Below are 16,627 nucleotides of genomic sequence, written 5' to 3'. Positions count from 1 at the left end.
AGCCGGGCAGCCGCAGCCAATCAGCGCCGCACGAGGAGCAGGGCCCCGCCCCGCCATGGCTCCTGCCCGCGGGCAGCAGCAGTGGCCGCGCACACTGCGCCCAGCTCTGCCCTCACCTCTGCGCCGCAGCTGCGCAGCCAGAGGCCGTTTCTGCCCTGCTCCGCTGCTCCGCTCCCCTCGTTCTGCCCTCGCTCAGGTTCCTCTCACCTCTGCTGCTGCTCTGCGCTGCGGGGAGCAGAGGCTGAGCTGCTGTGCGCAGCCTCCCTGCGCCCTGCGCCGCCTCTGGCTCGGTGCTTCTCTGCTCTCTGCCAGCCCAAAGCATCGCTGCTCGGAGCGCGCCCTGGGGAGAGGCAACCTGCGAGAGACAGCCTGTGCCGAGCAGGCTCCGCGGGGCTCGGGGCGCTGGCGGAGCTGTCTGAGCCCTGCTGTGCTCTGCGTCCCAGCAGCGACAGTTCCTCTGTGCCTGTGGAGAGCAGCAGAGAGGCCAAGCCCCGAGCGCAGCCCCTGCGCAGGCAGATCCTGCCCCTCACGGGCGGGCCGAGGCGCCTCAGCTGCTTCACGTCTGTCGTTAACCACCAAAGGTCCCCGTGCGGGGGTGCACCGTGCCTGGAGGCACTGCAATACCAGGACGATGCGCGGAGCGGAGAGAGCAAGCTCCGGATCCAACTCCCACGGCCAAAAATCCGTTTAATATAAAGTCCTCTCATCGAGGACGTATCGGATATTAAACTGATAAGAACAGATACTACACTTGATCTTAGCCAAAAGGCCGAGAAGCGATAACCCCAAACCTCCCCACACACCCACCCGTGCTCCGCGGGGCTCCCCTAGCTCACGGACACCTCCCTGCCCACACCAGCTGCCTCCCCGCTCCGCTCCCCGCCCCTCCCGCCCGGTCTCGGTTCTCCGCGCGGGCACCCAGCGCCGCTCAAGCCCCCCCCGAAGGCTCCCTGAGCCTGTGTCCCGGCAAGCCTCGCGCTCCTCATTACCATGCCCCCGCCCACTCTCTGCATTCGCCCCGCCCCTGTCCTGCCTTCCGGCCAGGGCCATCGTCCGCCTCGCCCCGGGCCTCGCAAGCCCCGCCCCTCTCTCAGCCCACCCTTCCTCATTGGCAGGGCTCGGCGCGGCCTCCTGGCGTCCCATTCGCTGCCTTCTCCCCTCATTAGCATCACTCCGCCCCCTGGTACCCATCGCGCTCCCCTCTGGGTCACGTGGGTTGCGCTGGTCACGCCCACCCTGCGGCTCCCATCGCTGCCTCATTAGCATAATCCCCACCCACCTCCCCGCCACGCCCCCTCCCCTGCTCCGCCCCCTGCTCCCCGCCGCTGCTGCCGCCACTGACGACAGGGAAACGGCTCCGGCTGCGCCCTGCTCGGAGCCCTCTGCCTCTGCCTGCCTCGGGGAGGAGAGAATCTGAGCGCACAAAACCAGGCAAGGGGCACGGACAGGGAGGGAGACTTAGGCTCCAGCTGATCTGCGCAAGGAGCCCCACACCGGCAGAGAGTTCTGGGGCAGGGGTGGGCGGGCACAGAGGGCATCGCTCCGCCGACCCTGCACGGCTCTTAAACACCTCCAGGGTCGCTGACTCCACCACCCCCCGGGCAGCGCACTCCAGTGCCTGACCGCTCTCGCTGCGAAAAAATGTCCCCTCATGTCCAGTCCAAACCTACCCAGCGGCAGCCTGAGGCCCTTCCCCCTGGTTCTGTCGCTGCCTGTGCGCAGAGACCAGCAGCAGCCTCCCCGCAGCCTCCTTTCAGGTAGCTGTGGGCAGTGATGAGCTCTGCCCTCAGCCTCCTGTTTCACACTAACCCTCCCCAGCTCCTCCAGTCGCTCTTCATCGCAGTGATTGCCCAGGCCCTTCCCAGCTTCCTTGCCCTCCTCTGCACCCCCTCCAGCACCTCCACATCTCTCTTGGACTGAGCTGCCCCAAACTGAACACAGCACTCGAGCTGTGGCCTCACCAGAGCCGAGTCCAAGGCGACAATCCCCTCCCTGCACCTGCTGGACACAGCATTTCTGGCCCCAGCCAGGCTGCTTTTGGCGTTCCTTGCCCCCTGGGCACTGCTGCCTCCTGCTCAGTTGTTTGCCTATTACATGCCCAGGTCCCTTTCTGCAGGCAGCTTTCAGCTTCCCCAAGCCTGTAGTGTTGCTTGGGGTCGTTGCGGCCCGAGTGCAGGACCTGGCATTTGACCTTGTTCAGGCTCATCCCATTGACACTGGCCACGAATCCAACCTACCCAAGTCCCTCTGCAGAGCCTCCTCAGCCTCCTGCAGATCAACTCTGCCACCTCCCTTGGTGCCATCTGCAGACTCGCTGCTGGCACACTCTGTGTCTGCTCCCAGGGCATCAATGAAGATGTCAAACAGAAGTGGTCCCAATGCTGACCCTGGGGCACACCACTTGTGCCCGGCTGCAGCTGGATTTAGCTCCACTGACCACCACCCTTGGGGCCCTTTTGCCCAGCAGAGCTTTACCCAGGAGAGCTGTGCCTGTCCAAGACATCAGCAGCAGTTTGGTCCCAAGAGCTTGTCCTGGAGTCCTGTATACCCCAAAATGCCTCTCCCTCCCTGGTTTGGAGAGGAAAAAGGCGCAAAAAACCTGTTTCCCCCCTGTCCTGCAGGCGTGGAGGTGCAGAAAAGCAGAGAATGTCCCCAGGGACAATGTGGGGGAAGGGAACCCTCCGAAATCAGGCAGAAGAGACATTGGCACTCAGAGAATTCTGCTGTGTCTGTCCCTGTGCAGCGAAAAGCTGCGAAGTCGCGCAGGAAGCCCAGGTCCCAACCTGTGGAGAGGATCTCGCGGAGAAGGGTTAAAGAAAGGACACTGCACAGTCCAGTGTGGATCAAAAGCGAGTGACAACTGCATGCGGTAGACGTGCGCTTGTATGTGCTACAGACAATATATGCATGCATGTAAGGAGCCAAATGGCTGAATCCAGAAAGACCTCACTTGCATGGTGTTGCAGAGAGCAGGAATTAATATGTGGCCGAGTCGGGAATTTATCAAAAATAGTTATTTTTTATTTTCCCAAAAACCCGCCCCCACAACCATATATACAAAGATTAATTTAGTTTAATAAGCAGATTCAGTCGCATGAGAATTAAACTACAGGGATACTATCAATAATTTGACTATTTTGGAAGTCATAAGTTGGAAAAGGCCTCAGCTATTAATTAATAGCGGTTTCTTGCTAAATTAAGCTAAGCCAAATAACTCACTCAGGCTTCTTCCTGCGGTCTGTTTCTCTCTCTCGATCCCTTTCAACGGCTGCAGGTGGATCGTTAAGAGGTCGTTAAGGGTCGTTAGGCACACAAAGGTGTCAATAGGAAAGCAATCCCTTTGAAGGTCTCTGCAGTCAAGGCGGGGAGAGTGTGTGAGTTCAGGCAGACACATACGTCCAGGCACAGGCAAAACTCCAAAGCGGGAACCCCAAAGGCAGGAAGACCCCCAATATTTATAACCTTCGCTAGACAAAGGGCAGAGTTACCACATCTTAGGCACAAAAGTGCACGGCCAATTCCAGCCTGGATCCAGTGCGGGAACTCACGGGGCAGTCCTCCGCCCCTTCACGGCTGCAGGGCAGGCAAGGAGGGAGGGAAACCAGGCGGCTTTTCCCCTTTCCCCCCGAAGTCCGGGCAGGAGAGGAATTTAGGGGTACAAGACTCCAGGACACATAGTGCACCTACTTGCTGCTACAGCTGCAAGCTGCAAACCTACCTTCTTACCTCAGGCAGAGTCAGACGGATTCTGCTCTGCTTCAGTTGTTTGCTGACTCGTCAAGGACAGTGCCTCCCGGCCGAGCTATATCAAATGCTGCCTTTGTTTTCAATGAAGCCTTTGTTTCAGTGTGGCCTAGCACAGCCTTACTTTTAGTTCTATATATGCATCCTGCTTGCCCAGCATTAAGTCCTGTCTGTTCTCCTTTAGCCATTCTGCAACACCAGCCAGACTCCCCTGTAGCTAGCGGGGAAGAGAGCTCTGGTGAGGAGGATGCCATGGGGCATAAAAGCCTCCTGCCTGTCACAACGACACAGATCTTGGACATTAAAGGCAGATGTGTTTAAGGAAGTAGCCAGATTATGCAGGAGAAAAATTAGAGAGGCTAAGGCCCAGCTAGAACTTAGGCTGGCCACTTCCGTGAAAGATAATAAAAAGCACTTTTATAAATGTACCAATGCTAAAAAGAAGGGCAAGAAGAGCCTCCACTGCTTACTGGACCAGGAGTGGAACACTATAACTGACGACGAGGAAAAGGCTGAGGTCCTGAATGCCTTCTTCGCCTCAGTTTTCAACAGCAAGGAGGGAGGAGTTCAGGGCAAGCGGCCTCTTGAACTGGGGGATGGGGTCATGGAGCAGTGTGTTGCCCTGGAAATTCATGAGGAATTAGTTCAGGACCTGCTGAGCCACCTGGACACCCACAAGTCCATGGGACCAGATGGGATCCATCCCAGGGTGCTGAGAGAGCTGGCAGCTGAGCTGGCCAAGCTGCTCTCCATCATTTTCCAGCAGTCCTGGCTCACCAGAGAGGTCCCAGGAGACTGGAAACTGCCAACATGATCCCCATCCGCAAGAAGGGTCGGATGGAGGAACCTGGGAACTACAGACCTGTCAGCCTGACCTCAGTGCCAGGGAAACTGATGGAGCAGGTTATCTTGGGGGCAATAACTGCGCACCTGAGGGATGGCAAAGGGCTCGGGTCCAGCCAACATGGATTTAGGAAGGGCAGATCCTGCCTCTCCAACCTGATCTCCTTCTATGATCAGGTGACCCGCTTGGTGCCTGTGGGGAGGCCTGTGGATGTGGTCTGTCTGGACTTCAGCAAGGCCTTTGACACTGACCCCACAGCAAACTGCTGGCTAAGCTGTCAGCCCATGGCTTGGATGGCAACACTCTGTGCTGGGTTAGGAACTGGCTAGAGGGCCGGACCCAGAGAGTGGTGGTGAATGGTGCCACATCCATCTGACAGCTGTCACTAGTGGTGTCCCTCAGGGATCAGTGCTGGGCCCCATCCTCTTTAACATCTTCATAGTTGATCTGGATGAGGGCATGGAGTCAGTCATCAGCAAGTTTGCAGATGACACTAAGCTGGGGGCAGATGTGTCTGGGTTGGAGGGCAGTAGGGCTCTGCAGTGGGACCTTGACCGCCTGGACAGATGGGCAGAGTCCAAGGGGATGGGGTTCAATAGCTCCAAGTGCAGGTTGCTGCACTTTGGCCACAACAACCCCATGCAGAGATACAGGCTGGGGTCGGAGTGGCTGGAGAGCAGCCAAACAGAGAGGGATCTGGGGGTGCTGATTGATACCTGCCTGAACATGAGCCAGCAGTGTGCCCAGGTGGCCAAGAGAGCCAGTGGCATCCTGGCCTGCATCAGGAATGGTGTGGTCAGCAGGAGCAGGGAGGTCATTCTGCCCCTGTACTCTGCACTGGTTAGACCACACCTTGAGTGCTGTGTTCAGTTCTGGGCCCCCCAGTTTAGGAGGGACATTGAGATGCTTGAGCATGTCCAGAGAAGGGCAACAAGGCTGGTGAGAGGCCCTGAGCACAGCCCTATGAGGAGAGGCTGAGGGAGCTGGGATTGTTTTGCCTGGAGAAGAGGAGGCTCAGGGGAGACCTTATTGCTGTCTACAACTACCTGAGGGGAGGTTGTAGCCAGGAGGAGGTTACTCTCTTCTGTCAGGTGGCCAGCACCAGAACGAGAGGACACAGCCTCAGGCTGCACCAGGGGAAATTTAGGCTGGAGGTGAGGAGAAAGTTCTTCACTGAGAGAGTCATTGGCTACTGGAATGGGCTGCCTGGGGAGGTGGTGGAGTCGCCATCCCTGGAGCTGTTCAAGGCAGGATTGGACGTGGCACTTGGTGCCAGGGTCTAGCCTTAAGCTCTGTGGTAAAGGGTTGGACTTGATGATCTGTGAGGTCTCTTCCAATCTTGGTGATATTGTGATACTGTGAAAATGTGGCACTGCCACCACCACTGTTAAAAAGCAATACACAGACATGCAGCTCAGTGACTTGCAGATCAAATACACGAGAGAGCCAGGTGACTTGCTGGCAGAAAATGTCTACAGGGCCTCTCGAGCTGGTGGGGACAAAGTCCTCTTAGACTCCGAAGAAGCAGCTGGAGACTGGGGGGATGATGTGTTCCTGACGTGCAAACCCGAGGGGACGCACAGCCTCACTGCCCAGATAGCTTATTGAGGAAGCAGCTTTCAGCCAGCTTACAGGGGGGAGCCAATGGAACTAAGAGTTACCAGCTCCTCTGACCTGATCACAGCTCTCCGCAGACTCGCCTGTGTGCAGGCAATATAGGATAAGGGAAAATACAACTGCCCCTTAAATGCTCCCTTAGATCCAGAGCAGTTACACCCTATTGTGCAGGGATTGCCAGCGAGCCTGCAAGTCTGAGCAGTGAAAAATACAGAGAAAAATACAGAGATAATTCAAAGGGTGATCGCAGAAAATGCAGAGGAAGAGGCACAAGAACCTGTGATGACTTGGGCTGAACTTCTGACAGACTTAAATGCTCATGGGCTCCAGTTTGGGTTTGGTTCTCCCGAAGACAGAAAGTCTGGGGAGAGACGATCTGGTGCTTCTCCCACAGGAAAAACCAGGACCATGCTCTGACAGGTCCGGTCAGTAAAGGACTACTCCAGGGGGACAGATCTTGCAAACTTCTCCCCAGGAGACGTATAGGAAGGGACCAACACAAACAGGGCAATTTGAGATCCAGACAGCTGAACTCTCCGACAGATGCTACAGGCAAGCCCTATCCCTAGGGCTATCCAAAATCATCCTGAAAGAGCTTAGCAGATTGGCAGCTGAAAGATTTAGTACGATGCATTCAAAATCTGGCTGATAAGCCCAGAGACAGCCACGACAAGCCCAGGGCCAGTGCCTTGCCCAGTGGTGGCTCTCGTAGCAAACGCCGGAGCACAGAAGCAGCAGCCCCCCTGCGATTGTTTCCCTGGCGTCCCTGGGCAGGGAGGTTAACTCTTCCTTACCTTCCTGACAGGAGACAAAAAACTAAACGAGGCGGTGGCTGCGTCAGGCCTCTGTCACCGCTTTGTTAATGTCTGCCAATGATGAGCCTTTTATCTTAACCCTGACTGGACCCAACAGAACTGCTGTGAAATTGCTAATTGACACAGGTGCTCAAATTAGTGTCCTAAATTCAGCCCTGGCAAAGAGCCTGGGGATACAGCCACCCCATAACAGGACAAAAATACAAGGTGTTACAGGGCCACCTGGTATCTGCTATCGAGCTAAAACAAGGGTATGGCTCCCAGGGGGCAAACGCAGCACCTTGGTGGAAGGTGCCTTAAGCCCCTACCCAGGGAATGTATTGGGGTTTGCTGTGCTGGCTGGCAAAAGATGGCATCTTCCAAAGGGGTCTCTTTGGAGCTTCAGCTCCTATGGGGTGGAGTCAAGGAGGGTGAGAACAGCCAATGTAAACACCCTGCAGTTGGCTCCAGCGTTACCCCAAGCTGGCATCACCTATGTATCCCAATACCCCTTACCTGCAACAGCCAGGCAAGGCCTCTCGGAGGTGATCGCCGCCTCGGAGAGGAGACAGATAATCTGTGGGACTCACTCCCCATACAATTCCCCGGTCTGGCCAGTTAAAAAAATGGATGGATGCTGGAGGCTTACTATAGATTGCAGGAAGCTGAATGCTAACACCCCTCCCCTCGCAGCAGCAGTGCCTAGCCTGTGTGACAGTTTGGGTGGTCGTCCCTCCCCCCCCCCACTTTAGAAATTACCCAGACTAGACTCAGTCGTTGGTTTGGCATCTTGCCAATGCCTGAGTGCATCCAGAGTGACAATGGATCACCCTTCACTGCAACCCCAGTGCAAGACTGGGCAGCAGTGAAGGGGTGAAATGGGTGTTTCATACCCCGTATTACCCCCAGGCAAATGGCATTGTCGAGAGGGCAAATGGCCTGACCAAAAGACATGCAAATGTGTCTAAAGGTGGCTGGGACTCATATTTGGCCCAAGCAGTCTTCACAGTCAGTAATCGTTGGGGAAGCTATGGAAGCCCCAAGATTAAAGCCTTCTGCCCAGCTGAGCTGATAGTGGATAGTGACCTTGTGCCAGGAGGGATTAAGGATAAACCCTTGTCCCAGATGCAAGTGGGCCAACCTGGGCTCGTCAGGCTACCCTCTGCAGGGGTAGTGCCAATGACACTGGATAAACCCAGAGGCTTATATGCCTGGGAAGCTCTAGATGCCAATGGAAAAAGCCACATTAGTGCACGGTGAGTCGTCCCCAGTTATTGTCAAGCCTGGCCTTTATGGGCCAAGGCAGGTTTTGTCTCCCTACAGGTTAAGGTCACAGCCAAGGACCAGTTCCTGACCAGCACCTGGGAAAGGGAGAACCAGCTACACAAGAGATGGAGGCGTATCACCGGGGTGGCCAGTGGATGATGGCATCAGGACTCGCAGAGTGTGACCTCCAGCCATGGACTCAGAGCATCTGAGGCTCTGCCATGAACTCTATTGCTCCACCAGGAACAGAGCAATTAATTACTCAAATTACTGTGTAGCTTCATTTAATATTTGGGCTACTGTTAAGCCTTGTTAAGCATTGCTGGAGCTCCTACTAAGTGCCGTTAAATATTGTTAATATTGGAACAGCTAAGCTGTATATGTACATAGGTCACACAGCTTACTGGATTGCAAGGGGGTCACCTACCACTCTGAATTTCTAGACAAAGATGCTCATTACCACTGGGTTGGGAATGTCCTGGAGTCCTGTAAACCCCAAAATTCTTCTCCCTCCATGGTTTGAGTGGGAGAGGAAAGGCACAGAAAACCTGTATCCCCCCCTGCCCTGCAGGTGTGAAAGGGGGGAGCAAAAGGCCCTTCCAGCACGAGAGGTGCCCCTGCAGTGCCTGCGCTGGAACTGAGATGGGGATTGGCTGTGGTCTTTGCACCTAGGAAGTGGTAACTCTGCTCTTTGTCTAGGAAGGGTATAAATATTGGGGTATTTGCCACCTTGGGGTCCCTGCCTCAGAGTTCTCTCCCACCTGGATAGTTCCTGCAGAAAGAGTCCCCTGGCGCTCTGAGTACAAGCTCCTGAGGGACAGGACCGTCCCTGCTTTGGACAGCTTCCACCATAAGCACCTCCTCTATGCAGCTTGATAGGCCTGAACGAGCCTCGGATGTCTTTTGACACAGAGCGAGGGGACAAGCATCTGGAGTGCCCTTTCTCTCAGCCAGCCTGGCTCACCTGTGAGTAACTCTGGCTCAGCCTGATGGACAGTGGGAATGCTGTGTTTAGTAGCTTAGCCTTTTCCAACTCCTGACTTCTGAAATAGTCAAATTTACCTATGTTATCCTTGTAAGACCTTCTCAGTCAAACTCAATCTGCTAATTAAAACTAAATTAATTTCTGTGTATGGTTTTGGGGCAGGTTTCAGGGAAATAAAATAACTCTATTTTTATCTATATTCCTGACTCGGCCATGTTAATTCCCTGCCTCCACAACAGAGCTCTGTGGGGAGCAGTGCCAAAGGCTTTTCCACACTCTGGGTGGGCAATACCCACAGCCTTTCCCTCACCCCACAGTCATCTTGTGCTTGGCCAGGTTGGTCAGGCAGGACCTGCCCTCCACAAACCCCTGCTGCCTGGGCCTGCTCCCCTGGTTGTTCCCTTTATGGTGTGCAATGGTGCTTGAGGTGCCCTGCTCCATGGCTTCCCTGGCACCCAGGGCACACTCACAGGCTCACAGTCTCCTCCTTTCCTCCAGGCAGTCTCACATTTGCTACCCTCCAGACCATTGGCACCTCCCCACGAGCCAGGACTGCAGGTGAATGAGGGAGAGCAGCTTGGCCAGCACAGCTGCCAGCTCCTGCAGCACCCTTGGCTGCAGCCCGTCAGGCCCCTGGGACTTGTGTGGGTCTAAGTGGCTTAGCAGATCCCTGACCACTGCCTCACTGTGGTGACCTCGCTCTGATTCCCCTCCTTGGCCCCTGGTTCCTGAAGCTGCTGTCCAGGGAACTGCTAGACCCAGAGCTAAAGGCTGAGGCACAGTAGGCACTGAGCAGCTCAGCCTCCTCCTCCTCCTCCTCAGTCACTGCTGCCCTCTGCACCCAACGCAGGATGGAGACTTCCCAAGTCCTGCTTTGGTTGGAGATGAATTCATAGACACATTTCTTACTGCCCTCAATGGCTGTAGCTGGGCTGAGCTCCTGCTGGGCCTTGGCTCTCCTCATCTTCTCCCTGCACAGCTTCACTCTAGGTTGATAGCCCTCACCAGAGAGGCCTGTCCCCTCTGCCACAGGGCAGAGACTCACCTTCTGCTCCTCAGCTCCATCCACAGGTCCCCTTCCAGCCAGGCCGAAGCCTGCCCTGCTCGCTTGCTTCTTGGCACCCAGGGACAGCTGCTCCTGAGCCTCTCAAACTTCCCTCTGTGAGTGTCCAGTGCAGAGCCCCAAAATGCTGAAGGCAGTGGAAGAGCTTCTGCTGAGGAGAGCCTGAGGGAGATGAGGCTGGGACCTCCAAGAGGAGGAGCCTGAAGGTGACCTCATGAATGCTGATGGAGATGTAGAGCTGAGTGCCTGGGGCTGGAGCCAGGCTCTACTGGGCCATGCCCAGGGACAGAAGGGTAGTGTGGAGGCTGAGCCATAGAAGTTCCATGGAAGCATGAGGAGGATTTTTTTCCCTGTGAGGGTGACAGAGCCTGGCACAGGCTGCCCAGGGGTGTGTGGATCTCCCTCTGGAGATATTCAAGCCCCACCTGGCTGTGTTCCTGTGCGACCTGCTCTGGCAAGGCTTGGACTGGATGAGCTTTTTAGGTCCTTCCAGCTCATAACAGCCTGGGATTCTGTGAACCCATGGCCCTCAGCACCACATCTCCAGGGCTTTGGGACCCCTCCAGGCCTGGAGCCTTCCTGAGGTTGTTGTGACCCAAGGGCAGGTCCCAGTGTGTGGCCACGGTGCCCCTCATCCTGTTGAGTAGCAAACACCAGAGAAAGCTTCATGGGGAGCCCTCCTTGCACCTCAGCATGGCCTCTATCTGTCTCACCTGGTTCTGTGGGACCTCCTGGATTCTCAGATGGGTCACTCTAGGGCCTGTGCCAGTCTGGAGCCTCCATGCCCAGCTCTGTGCCACCAACAGCAGCATCTGCACCAGGAGGCTGAGGTGAGAAGGTCTCCAGCTGCCTGCTGCTGCAGGAGGTTCTTCAGCCACTCCTACTCGGTGAAGCTAATGCAGATAGAGGTTCTCAGCCCCAGAGGTCAACCAACCAACCCCATGGGGACATACCCAGCCCCATGGGGAGATCAGAGTCAGGCTCCAGGCACCCATGGACTTGGTGACAACACCTGAAGGTGTCTCCAGGCCTGCAGATGGACCTCAGCAGCCTACTTATGAGTCTGGTTCTGGAAAAAAATTCTGAAGAAGGCAGGGCTGGAGCTCCAGAGGCTGTCCATGGGCTTCACATCCTCCTGGGGAACATGAGGTCAAGCAAAAGACAGCTCAGGACTGTGTCTCCCAGCCTGGTCACAGCCCCCTGATGCCTCTCCATGGGGCAGAGGAGAAGCCTCAGCAGCTCTGGGGAGGAAAAGACAGAGTGGAGGGGAGAGGAACCTACCAGGCCTTGCTGTGTGGGGCTGTGGTGGAGGGTTGCACAGGCCCCAGATGGCCGTGTTTACAAGCCTATTCATGCCTGGACATGTTGTCCCCCCGAAAGGTGTTACCCTGCCCAAACTTGGGGAAAACAAATTAAGGGGGGACAAAGGAGCACAATAAGCCTGGTGCCTTTGAGTCTGGCCTGCCTGCTTGCAAGGCTGAAGTAAGCACCTTATGTAAGCTCACCCGCCTAGGGTGGGGATCCACCAGACCCCTCTCCATATTTGGGGGTACCAGACCTGTGGATTTCACCTTATTTGGTATGTTTTGGCCTGCTGCCAGACTCTTATTGGACAGAATTGTGGCCAAGGACCATCAATCTCAGGCACAAACCTCATAAAAGGGACAATCAGTGTTCCTGCCACCTCTCCTCTCCTCCACCCGCCGCTCCTAGCCGCTTTGCTGCTTTTGGAGCCACCGCCGCTGCGTGATTCCAGCCCACGGTGCCTTGCACCAGCCCAGGGAAAATTCAGCCAAGGCACTCCGGGCCAGCCGCCGCCCCAGCCTGTAGTTCCCAGCTTCACCGTGCCCGTGGAGCCTTCAGACAGCGCGCCCCAGGAATACCTGAACTATTCAGACCCACGAGGGTCAGCAACGTGGCTTTGCTGCACATATCTGGGCTCACCGAACTGTGACTCCAGCCAGTGAGGAACTGAGCAATCCCAACTCGGGCAGCACAGACTCTCAGTAATTTTACCACTGGCACTTCCATGCCGCAGACTCTTTATCTAAATCCTTCCAAACCTCTACTAAATTTCTGATTTTGCTGTGAATGGACATTCTGTAATATAGTTTCACAACTGCATACAAAGAACCTGTGTGGGGTAACTGTACACAGTCTGGGGAAAAGGGGGGAGGGAATTCCTTGTGTATAGAATATTAAATTATTTAAACCCTTCTAAATTCAGCCTCCTATTTCCTCCCCCCAAACCCAAACGAAACCCCTTCACAACAGGGGGACACACCTGGGGGACACCTGGGGGTCTGCTGGCATTGCACAGGTGCAGGAAGTTCAACTCAGCCTGGCTGTGCTTGCAGCAGGGTTGACTGCAGGTCACTCACAGGCGGTGCCACCTCTGTCCCACCACCAGCGCTGGGAAGTCCTCTGTGGGGAGGGGACCTTGATGCCATCTCTGCTCCTCACCTCCCAGCCAGCTCCATCCCACCACCATTCTCACCTTCCTTGACCATCCAGGCCCTGTAGCAGCTCTGGTCCAGCTTGGCTTCTGCTTCTGTCCCCAAGGCCATGCTGGCAGCAGGCTGAGGTAGGCTTGGCCCAGGGCCCTGAGGAAGCTCCAACCTCCAGCTGGACAAAGGCACAGCCACAGCTCCCTGCATGCAGACAACAAGGAGCAGGGGGTTGGAGCCACCCCAAGCCCAGCCCAGGGTCCTGCCCTCCTTGGTGCCCACCCACCCAAGCCCACACAGCCCACGGGGGAGGCCCCCTCCAGCTGCAGCTCCACCCTCAGCTGCCTGCTCTGCTCCTTGGGGCAGCTGAGCCAGGGCCCAGGGCGGTCTGCATGGAGCAGGCTCTCCACAGGAGACCTGGGGTCATGCAGGCCAGAGAATGGGTTGGGCTGAAGAAGGTCTCTGACGTTACTGAGTCCAACCACCCACCCAACACCATCATGGCCACCAAACCATGTCCTGAGGGGAGACAAATTGCTGCTCAGATGAGACAACAGCCACAGAATCATGGAGGTTGGAGAAGACCTCTAAGAGCATCAGGAAGACCTCTAAGGGCATCCAGTCCAACCATCAACCCAACCCCACCATGGCCATCAAACCACATCCCCAAGTGGCCACAGGTCTCTCCCAGACCCCCAGGGATGGGCACTCCCTGGGCAGCCTGCTCCAGTGCCTGCTGCTGTCACCTCCCAGCCCTCCTCCCATCTTGCTCCAGGGGCAGGGCAGATGCAGAGGGACTCCTGAACGCAGAGCCAGCAGGAGCAGGGCAGGGACTGTCCCCCTGGGCTGGGCACTGGGGAGGCCACAGCTGGAAGCTTGGGTTGGCCCAAGGGAGGTTGAGCTTGGCCGTGAGGAACAATTTCTGCCCCCTGAGGCTTGCCCAGGTCTGGCTCAGGCTGCCCACGGCAGGGGTGGAGGCCCCAGGCCCGGAGGGTTTCCAAGCCCTGGAGGTGTGGTGCTGAGGGCCACGGCCTGGAGGTGCCCTGGGGCCATGCTTGGGCTCCATCACCTCCAAGGTTTTCTCCCATCCCCCTGGTGCCTACCAAGCGGAGCTGGGGCACTGCCCCCACACCACCTGCAGCCCCTCAGAGGGCTCCAGAAGCCTCTCCCCGCCAAGGAAACCCCTCCGAGACCTGCCAGGAGCAGGATCCCACCAGGCTGGTCCTCACCGTAGCCATCTGGGGCCTGCTGCCGAGCGCCAGGCCTGAGCTGCCTCCTGCCAGCGCCGGGGGGAAGCAGAGGCCCAGGGCCGGGCTGCAGCTGCTGCCGGCCGGGCAGAGCCGGAGGCTGCAGTCGCTGCCGGGCGCAGCTCACCCCCGGCGGCTGCGGTGCCCTGGGGGCACTGGGGCGGCCCCCCCGAGCGCCGCTGGGCCGCAGCCTCCCCGCACAGCCCTGCCCTGCCCCGGGCCGAGCCCCAGGCCCCGCCGCGGCGCCTGCTGGGACCCGCAGAGCTGCGGCGCCGCCGCCTCCCTGCCCAACCCCAGCGCTCCGCGGCGCTGGTCCCGCCCTCCTCGCTGCTGATTGGCTCTGCGCGCACCGCCGCGCATAGCGGTTGGCCGCGGGCACAGCAGCCTGGCCGCTGATAGGCGGAGAGCGGCGGGAGGAGGGGAGGGCTGGGCCGGGAAGGGGGAGGGCGGTGGCGGTCACGGCGGCGCTGATTGGCTGCGGCTGCCCGGCTGGGGGCGGGACTTCCGCTCCGGCCCGCGCTCCGCTCCCGCCCGCGGGGTCCGTTCCGGGGCCTCCGCCGCAGGCTCTGAGCTCCCCAGGCCGGCAGGAGCCTGCCGGGGCCGGCGCTCGGCACCGTCCTGTGCGCGGAGCTCTGCCTCGGCCTCCGCTCTGCGCCCCCCGCGTGTGCCAGGTGGGGAGAGGGCAGCGCTGGGGCTGAGGGGGAGCGGAGCCCCCGGGGGCCGAGGGTCGTGTGCTGGGTCCGGGAGGGGCGTGTGGGGCTCCGGGGCCAGGTGCGTGGGGTTGGGGTGCGTGGGGTGCGTGTGGGTGCGTGTGGGTGCGCTGGGTGGGTGCAGGTTTGTGCGGCAGCAGTGGGTGGGTGTGGGGCAGGCTGTGTGTGGCTGTGGTGTGGGTGAGGGGCGTGAGGGTGGGAGTGGGCAGCGCTGGGGCTGTGAGAGGCTGTGTGCGGGTGTGGGGGGTGTGAGTGTGGGGAGCTGCGTGGGGCCGCGGGCAGGCCGGGGGGAGCTGTGTGGGGGGGGGGCGCGGGGGGCGGTGTGGGAGCTGTGCGGGTGGGGTGCGGGTGGGGCCGGCAGAGGTGTGCAGGGTGGGGGTGTGCGGTGCCGTGGGAGGGCTGTGTGCGGCTGTGTGGGCGCGGGTGGGGCCGGTGAGGGGTGGGCGTGTGGGGGGCTCCTGGTGCCGCTCTGCCGCTCGCTGTCGCTGCTCGGGGCAGCTGCAGGCGCCCTGTGGCCGCTGCTGTGTGAGCGAGCGGAGCCCACGGGTGGGCTGCGGGGGCTGCCCTGGCGCTGTGTGCCTGGCCCTGGCCCCTCTGCTGCCTGCTGGGCTGGCGGCAGCGCTGAGGTGGGAGCGGCGCCGTGGGGGCTGGTGTGGGCAGGAGAGGTGGCGGTGAGCGTGGGGCTGGCTTGCGGCAGAGGCTGCCGTGTGGGCTTCGTGTCCGCGGCGAGCCCTGGGGGCTTGGAGACTTGGTGGCGGCAGGGGCCGGGCGGCTGCGGTGCTGCAGGGCAGCGCTGGGCTGAGGGCCGGGCGGGGGGGGGGAGCCCGGGGCGGGCCGTGGGCTGGCTTTGGTGGGGGTGTCAGGCGTGGGTGCTGTGGCCGTGGCGAGCCCGAGCTTGGGAGCGCCTGGGGCCGGTGGCAGCTGTGGGGCGGTTTGGCTGTGCTGGGAGCGGTGGCATCGGAGCCCTCTGTGCCCGCCAGAGCCTTGCTGTGGGGGTGTGGTGTGCCCAGCCCTGTGCTGCCAGCACTGCCTCGAGTGCCCCCAGCCCCCTGCCTTTGTCTGGGGACCCTCTCACTGCAGGCTGCCCCCAGCCCCCTGCCTGTGTCTGGGGACCCTCTCACTGCAGGCTGCCCCCAGCCCCCTGCCCGTGTCTGGGGACTCTCTCACTGCAGGCTGCCCCCAGCCCCCTGCCCCCTGTGCTGCTCCCAGCAGGTTCCAGGTGCCCCCATGAGGAGGACTTCCCTGGTTTTGGGAGACTTTCAGTTACTTCCAGGACCCTTTTTCAATGGGAGCTAAAACTGGGCCTAAAACTGCTGCAGAGCAAAAAGGCTCTGGATTACTCCAGAATAGGTCCTGGCATTCAAAATGTTGCCCCAGGACACCTCAGTGGAGTTCAGGACTCCAAAATGGTCCCTAAGCAGTGTGAAATAGCAGCCTGGGAGCCCAAAATCTTTTCCCAGGATCCTTTAGTTTCCCTCCTGGCACCTTAAAATTGCCCCTAGGCACCCCAGGATGGTGTCTCTGGATCCCCCAAATGCCCCCAGAGCTTGTGGAGTGGTTTCTTGCAGTTGTTTTCAGGTGAGAGGTGGCCATGGTGGGTGGCAGCTCTGATCCCAGCTGTCCCTGCAGCTCTTTTCAGGCTGCATTTGCCCAGAGCTGCTCCTTTGCCATCCTGCCCAGGGTGGGCACCCCCCAGCCCTCTGCCAGCAGTCCTGGGGGTCTGTGGGGGTTGGGCTCAGCCCCCAGCTGCTGGCAGGTACAGGAGCTCGCTGCTGGCAGGTACAGGAGCTCCCTGCTGCCATCGGGGCAGGGCTGCAGAGGCCAAGGCACAGGTGGCAGAGGCCCAGGGGCACTGCCAGCAGAGCAGGGCGCTCAGGGCCCTGTGCAGCCTGCCCTGGGCTGTGTGCAGG

The 16,627-nt window shown here is 59.0% G+C and overlaps 1 non-coding gene across 1 annotated transcript; it reads right to left on the bottom strand.

The window, feature by feature from the left end:
• Window positions 1-590: 590 nt before the first annotated feature.
• LOC135174218 (U2 spliceosomal RNA) lies at window positions 591-781 on the bottom strand. The gene has a single exon (XR_010301804.1). It is a non-coding gene; the product is annotated as a U2 spliceosomal RNA (small nuclear RNA).
• Between the last annotated feature and the right edge of the window lie 15,846 nt (window positions 782-16,627).

This window comes from Pogoniulus pusillus, unplaced genomic scaffold (genome assembly GCF_015220805.1).
Source record: "Pogoniulus pusillus isolate bPogPus1 unplaced genomic scaffold, bPogPus1.pri scaffold_50_arrow_ctg1, whole genome shotgun sequence".
NCBI classification, from domain to species: domain Eukaryota; kingdom Metazoa; phylum Chordata; class Aves; order Piciformes; family Lybiidae; genus Pogoniulus; species Pogoniulus pusillus.
Note: the sequence above shows the minus strand (reverse complement) of the source record. Positions and strands in the feature narration are given on the sequence as shown.